Source organism: Carassius auratus, chromosome 22, assembly GCF_003368295.1.
Source record: "Carassius auratus strain Wakin chromosome 22, ASM336829v1, whole genome shotgun sequence".
Classification (NCBI taxonomy): Eukaryota; Metazoa; Chordata; class Actinopteri; order Cypriniformes; family Cyprinidae; genus Carassius; species Carassius auratus.
Genome location: NC_039264.1, coordinates 29,685,032 through 29,692,376, shown reverse-complemented (window position 1 = coordinate 29,692,376; position 7,345 = coordinate 29,685,032).

Here is a 7,345-nt window from a genome sequence, read left to right as displayed (position 1 = left end):
CAAGATCTGATTAAACAACCCACAAACAGCATCACCAGCTCCACTTATTAATAACCAGACTGACTTTATTTCTGTCAGACGTCTACAGAAGATCTTATTGAGAATGAACTAAGGTTTAGATGTTGATTTATTGTTTCATTTGAAGTAACCATGTTAGAGATCAGTGTTTGCTAACTTTGCTTTAATTGGGCTCTTGATTTCCATTTAGTCTTTTCTCTGGCTGTTATAACTGTGTGTTTCTGAAACATATTTGTTATAACTCAAAAGCCCAGAAGAAATGCCATCAGGTGATAACCTGTACCTAGGTGTAGGTTGTTATACTTTATATTGGTGATGATAATCATCAATTATTGAACTGGACAGAGTCTAATCTCTGATGAAATAAGTGTTGTGTAATTTGATTGATTATAGTAAAAGTGATTCGAAAGCCAGTGGTTCTGTAGTAAGCAGTTAATACAAAGACTTTCCAAACAGTGTGGTCTTCTATGGTGTCTGTTAGTCACACACAGACATCAATAATCAGAATATGAATCTCAACAATGGTGACCATAAAAAAAATAAAAAAAAAATGCTGCAGAGCATGCTGGGTGCCATGAATGAGTTTTGTGCTACAATAGTACCCAGCATGCATTGCAGCATGTTTTTTTGTCACCATTGTTGATGTTCATATTCTGATTATTGATGTCTGTGTGTGACGAGCTACTGGCATAGAAGAAAAATGTATGTGTACAAAATGTTTATGAAGTCATTTTTATATTAACTGATTATCACAGAATCACTGGCTCTTAGTGTCATTTTTATTAGGTCCACTTCTACTAATTACACAACATCTACTTCATCAGAGATTAGACTCCGTACAGATCAATAATTGTGAATAATAATAAATAATTATCATCACCTATATAAAGTATAACAGCCTACACCTAGGTACAGGTTAACACCTGATGGCTTTTCTTCTGGGCTTTTGGATTACAACAAATGTGTTTTAGAAACACACGGTTATAACAGCCAGAGAAAAGTCTAAAACAGGAATCAAGGGTCAAGAGCCCAACTAAAGCAAACACTGATCTCTAACATGGTTACTTCAAATGAAACAATAAATCAACATCTAAACCTTAGTTCATTCTCAATAAGATCTTCTGTAGACTTCTGACAGAAATAAAGTCAGTCTGGTTATTAACAAGTGGAGCTGCTGATGCTGTTTGTGGGGTTGTTTAATCAGATCTTGAGAGATTTCATGTATTTTATTTCAGTTGATTTCATCTAAGTCTGTGTCTGAAGTCAGTTGTAGTAGTTCTTGTGTTTCTCTTTTCTTCAGTGATTCTGTTTGTTAACAGCAGCTGTTCATCACTAATCCTTCTTTCAATGAACTCAACTGAATTAAGTTCAGAGTACTCATAACTGTTAGTTTTTTCAACTTAAATGGTTTAAGGCAATCGGTTTCCTCAAATGGTTTGAGTTAACATAACTTAAGGATATCTGTTTACTCAAACCGTTTGAGTTAAGTTTACTTGTCAGGTTTTACAGTCAAGGCAATCTGTTTACTCAAACGATTTGAGTTAAGTTAACTTGTCGGGTTTTACAGTGTGTAATCACAGCTATCAATGTGAACGCCATCTATATGAATAGAGTGCGATTTATTGACTTTATGGCGCATTTATATGATTACCATCTCTATAACTGGCCATCAGCACGTCAACACGTGATAATTGACTATATGACCAGAAATCATTGTAAATGCTGCATTTCTAGCAATCTCAGGATGTTCTGTAATTGGCTTACAAAGTTAAATATTTTTCATATTTCTTATTTATTTTTCTTACTCAAATTTTTCTTATTGTATCTTTCTAGTGCTCAAATAAATCACTTATATGATGTCTAAGTTTCTGTCTATTGTTTTATAATTGAAAAAAAAACTATGCAGTGGTATGTTTAATGACTAAAATAGTTTGTAGAATACGTCAATACAGTTGGTAAATATATTTTATATTTGGGGGGGGGGGGGGTTGCAGGAATCTCATTTTTCATGGTATGGTTTTCATGGTATGTTCTTCAGATTTGAAATAGAAACTCATGAGACATTTGACTTTCAACCCATTACTTTTCTAGATTGCAGGACTGATTTAATGTATTTTTATAGCTATCAAATAAATAAAAAAATCAGTGTGGAAAAAAAAAAATTCAAGGCACTTCAGTGTCTATAACTTTTAATATTTTTGAGCATTATCAACTCTGGTTGATAAAAAGTAAAGCCCAAAGGGTCTTTTTCCAAAGACACCAAAATTATGTTTGTAACACACTGAAGTAAGGAACTGTTACAATTTTAAGTTAGGTAGAGCACTTTCAACTGTGAGTCCCATAATGGGGGGTGCTGGCTAAGAGGTTAAGATATTATAAAAATTAACATCATAATTTTCTGTAAATCTGCTTTGAAACAATTGCTATTGTTAAAAGTGCTATAGAAATCACTTTACTTGAATTGACAGATATTTTATCACATACTGTTTTATCTGAGATAGTCGTGTATCTGTTAGATTCAGGATTTCATAGTAAAGTGGTCAGTTAATGCTAAAGTTAGACGGAGTTTCATATGAAATGGAAAAAGTCCTTCAACCACACGCTAATGACGCCTTAGCACTGTCTGTGTTAAAAGTCAACCGCAAACATTCAGCAATGTTCAAACACAACTGTTTCCAGCAAATCTACACAGACGTAAATCAGATGCAAAAATGTTTCTTGTTTCGGGGATTTGTTAAAAAGAATTTAAAAAACACATTCTTTAAGAGGCTATAAGAGTCAAACACGAAAATGTTTCAGTGTTTCACAAGATTAAAATCATTTGTTAAAAGTATTTTATATTCTTTAAGAGAGAATTTCATTAATCCACCACTGAATTACACTTACAATCCTAAAACTCAATGTACAAGTTTTCAAGCGCTGAGATGAAACGACAGACTCTGAGGTAGTCACAAGAGCACAAAATTATCTGTATCTGAATCTAAACAGTATCTGAAACTGAAGATTTTAACTATGATGACATCAGCTGACAGGAAATACTTCATCAGAGGCTCATTTTGAGCACTGGAAGCATGAACTAATGGACGGGGGCGGCAGTGGCTCAGTGGTTCATGTAGGTTGTCTACAAACCGGAAGGTTGGTGGTTCGATCCCCGGCTCCACCTGACCAAGTGTCGAGGTGTCCTTGAGCAAGACACCTAACCCCAGCTGCTCCCGATGAGCTGGATGGCGCCTTGTATGGCAGACACCGCCGTCGGTGTGTGAATGAGTGAGTGGATGGGTGAATGTGAGGCAAATTGTAAAGCGCTTTGGATGGCCATGTGGTCTGTTGAAAGCGCTATATAAATGCAGTCCATTTACCATTTACCATTTACCATATGATAAGAACAAATCCATGTTTGATATTAATATAGCATAACAAGAAATGTATAAGCAGTTTTTTGAGGGGTGGTCATTTCTTCAGACTGGGAACAAGATTCAAGATTCAAGATTTTTATTCGTCACATTCACAATTATATAGAGCATATATAACCAGCAGTGCACTGTGAGTCAGGTCCGCTCCATGGACAGTGTAATTATTAAAGAATACAACACAGATGAAAATATACATAAATATAGCTATGAAAGAATGGAATAAAAGTAAACAATAAAATATAAGAATAATATATATATATATATATATATATATATATATATATATGTATATGTATACTGTACGTAGAATTAAATATAGAATGGAAAATAATGTGGAACACCAGAAGTGTAAAAAGTCTGGGGAAAATATCTGCAAAAAGTCCAAAAATTGTCAAATTCTTTTAAAAGGAAGTTGTTATTTACTGTGTGAGCAAAGTCAGTAAGTTTTAGTCTAATGTGATAACATGAATTAGCATTTTAAAGAAAAACTAAATATTCTCGGTTCAATATGACCGCACCACAATACAAGGGCTAATTATTATTTATTATAACATTTATTACTTTTACAAATGTAATAGCCATTAATACATTTAACACGTACCTTCTTTGTCTGTTTTTCTACATTTCCTGCAAATACAAACTATCACGACTGGTGCAACAATCAGCAGAGATCAGTACTTTAGATGTTGAGTCTGGAACTATACAGATAGACACTTATTGTGATCTATTGATAAGTGAACACAGTTAGTAATATTTTTCTCCTTTGTTTGAATTAATTAAAAAAGTTTTTAGTTCATTCCAATCTCTACTGTGGCTTACAGTAAAAATCAAATTGGACTTCATTTTCTTCATTTCAGGCTTAAACGCAGCGGAGTGACATTCTGTAGTATGCATATAGATATGTAAAGTACATCAAATTCATCCAAATGACAGAGATTTTTATGTAGAGTAAAAAAAAGAAGGAGAAACATAGCTCAACAATTGTCAAAAATGACATTTATAAGCATAAAAATGCTGAACATGTCTTAAAGATGTACTGAAACAGTGGCCACATTTAAATCTAGACTCAAAACACATCTGTTTAGCTGTGCATTTACTGAGTACTGTGCTACGTCTGAATGATTGCAATGTATTTTTATGTATCCTCGTTTTATTATTATTATTATTATTATTATTATGAACTTTTAATTGATTTTAAATCATTTTTTTATCATTTCAAAATTGTATTCCTTGCTTTTGTTGCTTTTTATAATTATTTCATTTTAATTTATGTAAAACACTTTGAATTACCATTGTGTATGAACTGTGCTATATAAATAAATTTGCCTTGCCTTTTATCATTGTAACCAGCTACAGTCATTTAAATCAACTAAACACATTTTAATCAAATCAATATACACATCAGTGCAGCTGTACCAGAACATGGCTGACAGAGTTTGCTGATGTTCAGATGTGTGGTCTGGTTTGTGATGGGATTGTTGATCACACAGCTGTAGCTGTTTTTCTCCTGATATTCCACCTCCAGAGGTAGAGAGAGACTGATGCTGAGATCAGACACACTGATGCTGGACAATAAACTGTTTCCTTTGTACCAGGAGAGAGTCACATGACCCACATTCACCACTGAACACAACAATGAACAATTCTGCTGTGATGATGATGATGATGATGAAGATGATGATGATGAACAGTCTCTGGTAATATTAGGAACAGACAGACGAGCTGAGAAAGATTAGAAACAAACATAATCACTATGTGTTAAGTGAGAGTTCGTGATGTCATTCAGTGAAAACAAAATATTTAGGATGCATTTACTTTTAAAACTATTGCAAATAAAAGACAAATATTTATCTCACCATAGACAGTCAGATTAAAACTTTTGCTAACATTTCTGATAATCTGTAGTTGATATTCTCCAGTGTGTTCAGTTCTGGTGTTTGTGATGATCAGAGATCCAGTTTGATGATCCAGCTTCAATCTGTCTCTGAATCTTTCATCAAGAACATCATCATATACAGTGACGCTGCCGGCCATTACACTGATTTCAGCTACTGAAGTGTTTTCAGATCCAAACCTCCACAGAATCACATCATCATCCATCATTTCAGTAAAACCAGAGTCTAGAGTGACTGAATCTCCCTCCAGCACTGACACTGACTCCAATGCATTAACACCAAATGTACCTGAAGAGTTTGATCAAAGATGAAAAGGTAAACAATTTTATCATCTTATTAAAAGTTTTTAAATTATTATTCAAAAGTGAAAAATCTATAAATAAATAAATAGATTTCATGGGATATTCACATGAAACTATTTTTATGGATTTGGTGAGCTCATGTGAACAGACTGACTGAATTTGTCCTTAATTTGATCTCCTGCGATCCAATAGTTTGTACAATAGTTTTCCTGTTCATTTTCAGAATGTCTTTTACTCCGATATAATGAATGCAAATCAATCTTATTACTCTATATAAAAACCAAAGCATGACCTAAATCAGCTGAAACATTAAATAATAATAAAAAAAAACATACATTTGTAACTTACCATCCAATTGCCACAAACACAAGCAGAACAAAATGACAACATGAACCATTTTCTCTGAGCACTCTTAATATTATCATGAAACTCTATGAAGACAGCTCAGACTTGACAGAAGTGTGATGTAAGTGTGTGTGTGTGTGTGTGGATCCTCCCCCAACAGGATTCGACCACCCTTCACTGACCACACACTGGGTTTCACTTAAATTACAACTAATATATGGCATTTATTCAGATTTACTATACAGTGGCAGAAAACAATCTCTACAGGCAGATGTTAAATGATTATTGCAGTTTGTTATTTCAATCTTTTATATGTTTTTTTTTTTTTGTGGCAATGTCTCTGTGTGTAAATTATATATTATATAGTAAGAATAACTGGTTCCTGTAACTCTCAATAGACTGTTTCTCATGCATCAGTAAAGGTGTTTTTTTTTTTTTTTTGTAAAAAGGAAGTCAAATCGTAAAGTTCATATTAAAAAAGGAAATGAAAACACTCTTTACCCACCTAACCTACTACTGACCCACACGCATAAACTCGCATCCAGTAAAACACAGCGGGTTTCCATCCATCAGCTCACATTACATTTCTTTGAAGATAAACGTGACCACAGAATGTTTCACTTTGACACATCAACTACGCGCATTAGGTGGATCGCGTTCATTCTCTTCGCTAGAAGAAGGAAGAAAGAAAGAAAGAAAGAAAGAAAGAAAGAAAGAAAGAAAGTAATAAATATAATGTGGTTTAAAAAAAAAATCCTCCTCTGTATTGTACAACCATAGCCGGGGCTGAAAATGTTCTTCACCTTCAAGGCTATTTTTGTTTTCAGTTTAAAACGAAACGAAAGTAAACTTGTCCATAGATTACATGATCTTCTGAGAAATGAGCCTCGAAACGAAAATGAAATTGCGCTACATTATCTATGGATTTAGCCTCTGCTTCATAAGTAACATCACTAATAATTGATCTACAGGTTTAGGCTGGCGCTGGTCTCACTGAAAAACCAGCTGATGAGTGCTCAAACGTTAAAAGCTGCAAACAATTGCACAAGCTAAAACCTAAAGCAGGTGTAAGACAGTTTTCAGCAGGGATAACAAAATTGCATTGTAGCTAGATATTTTACTTGCTTATTGTTATGAGTTGCCTAATAGAAAACAAATGTAATCAATACACGATACTAGAGGTGGGCAGATCGATACTAATATCGATAATATCGATACCAACGTTGGTATCGGTATTGATCGATACCAACGGGAAAATATCGATACTTAAGTTTTAGTTTCTCTCGTTTTGCGACCTGGCCGTGTTTATCAAAATGCTGCTGCTGTCACAGAGCAGAGCAAGCTCTTAAGAGTGCTGCTCGTGCTCGACACT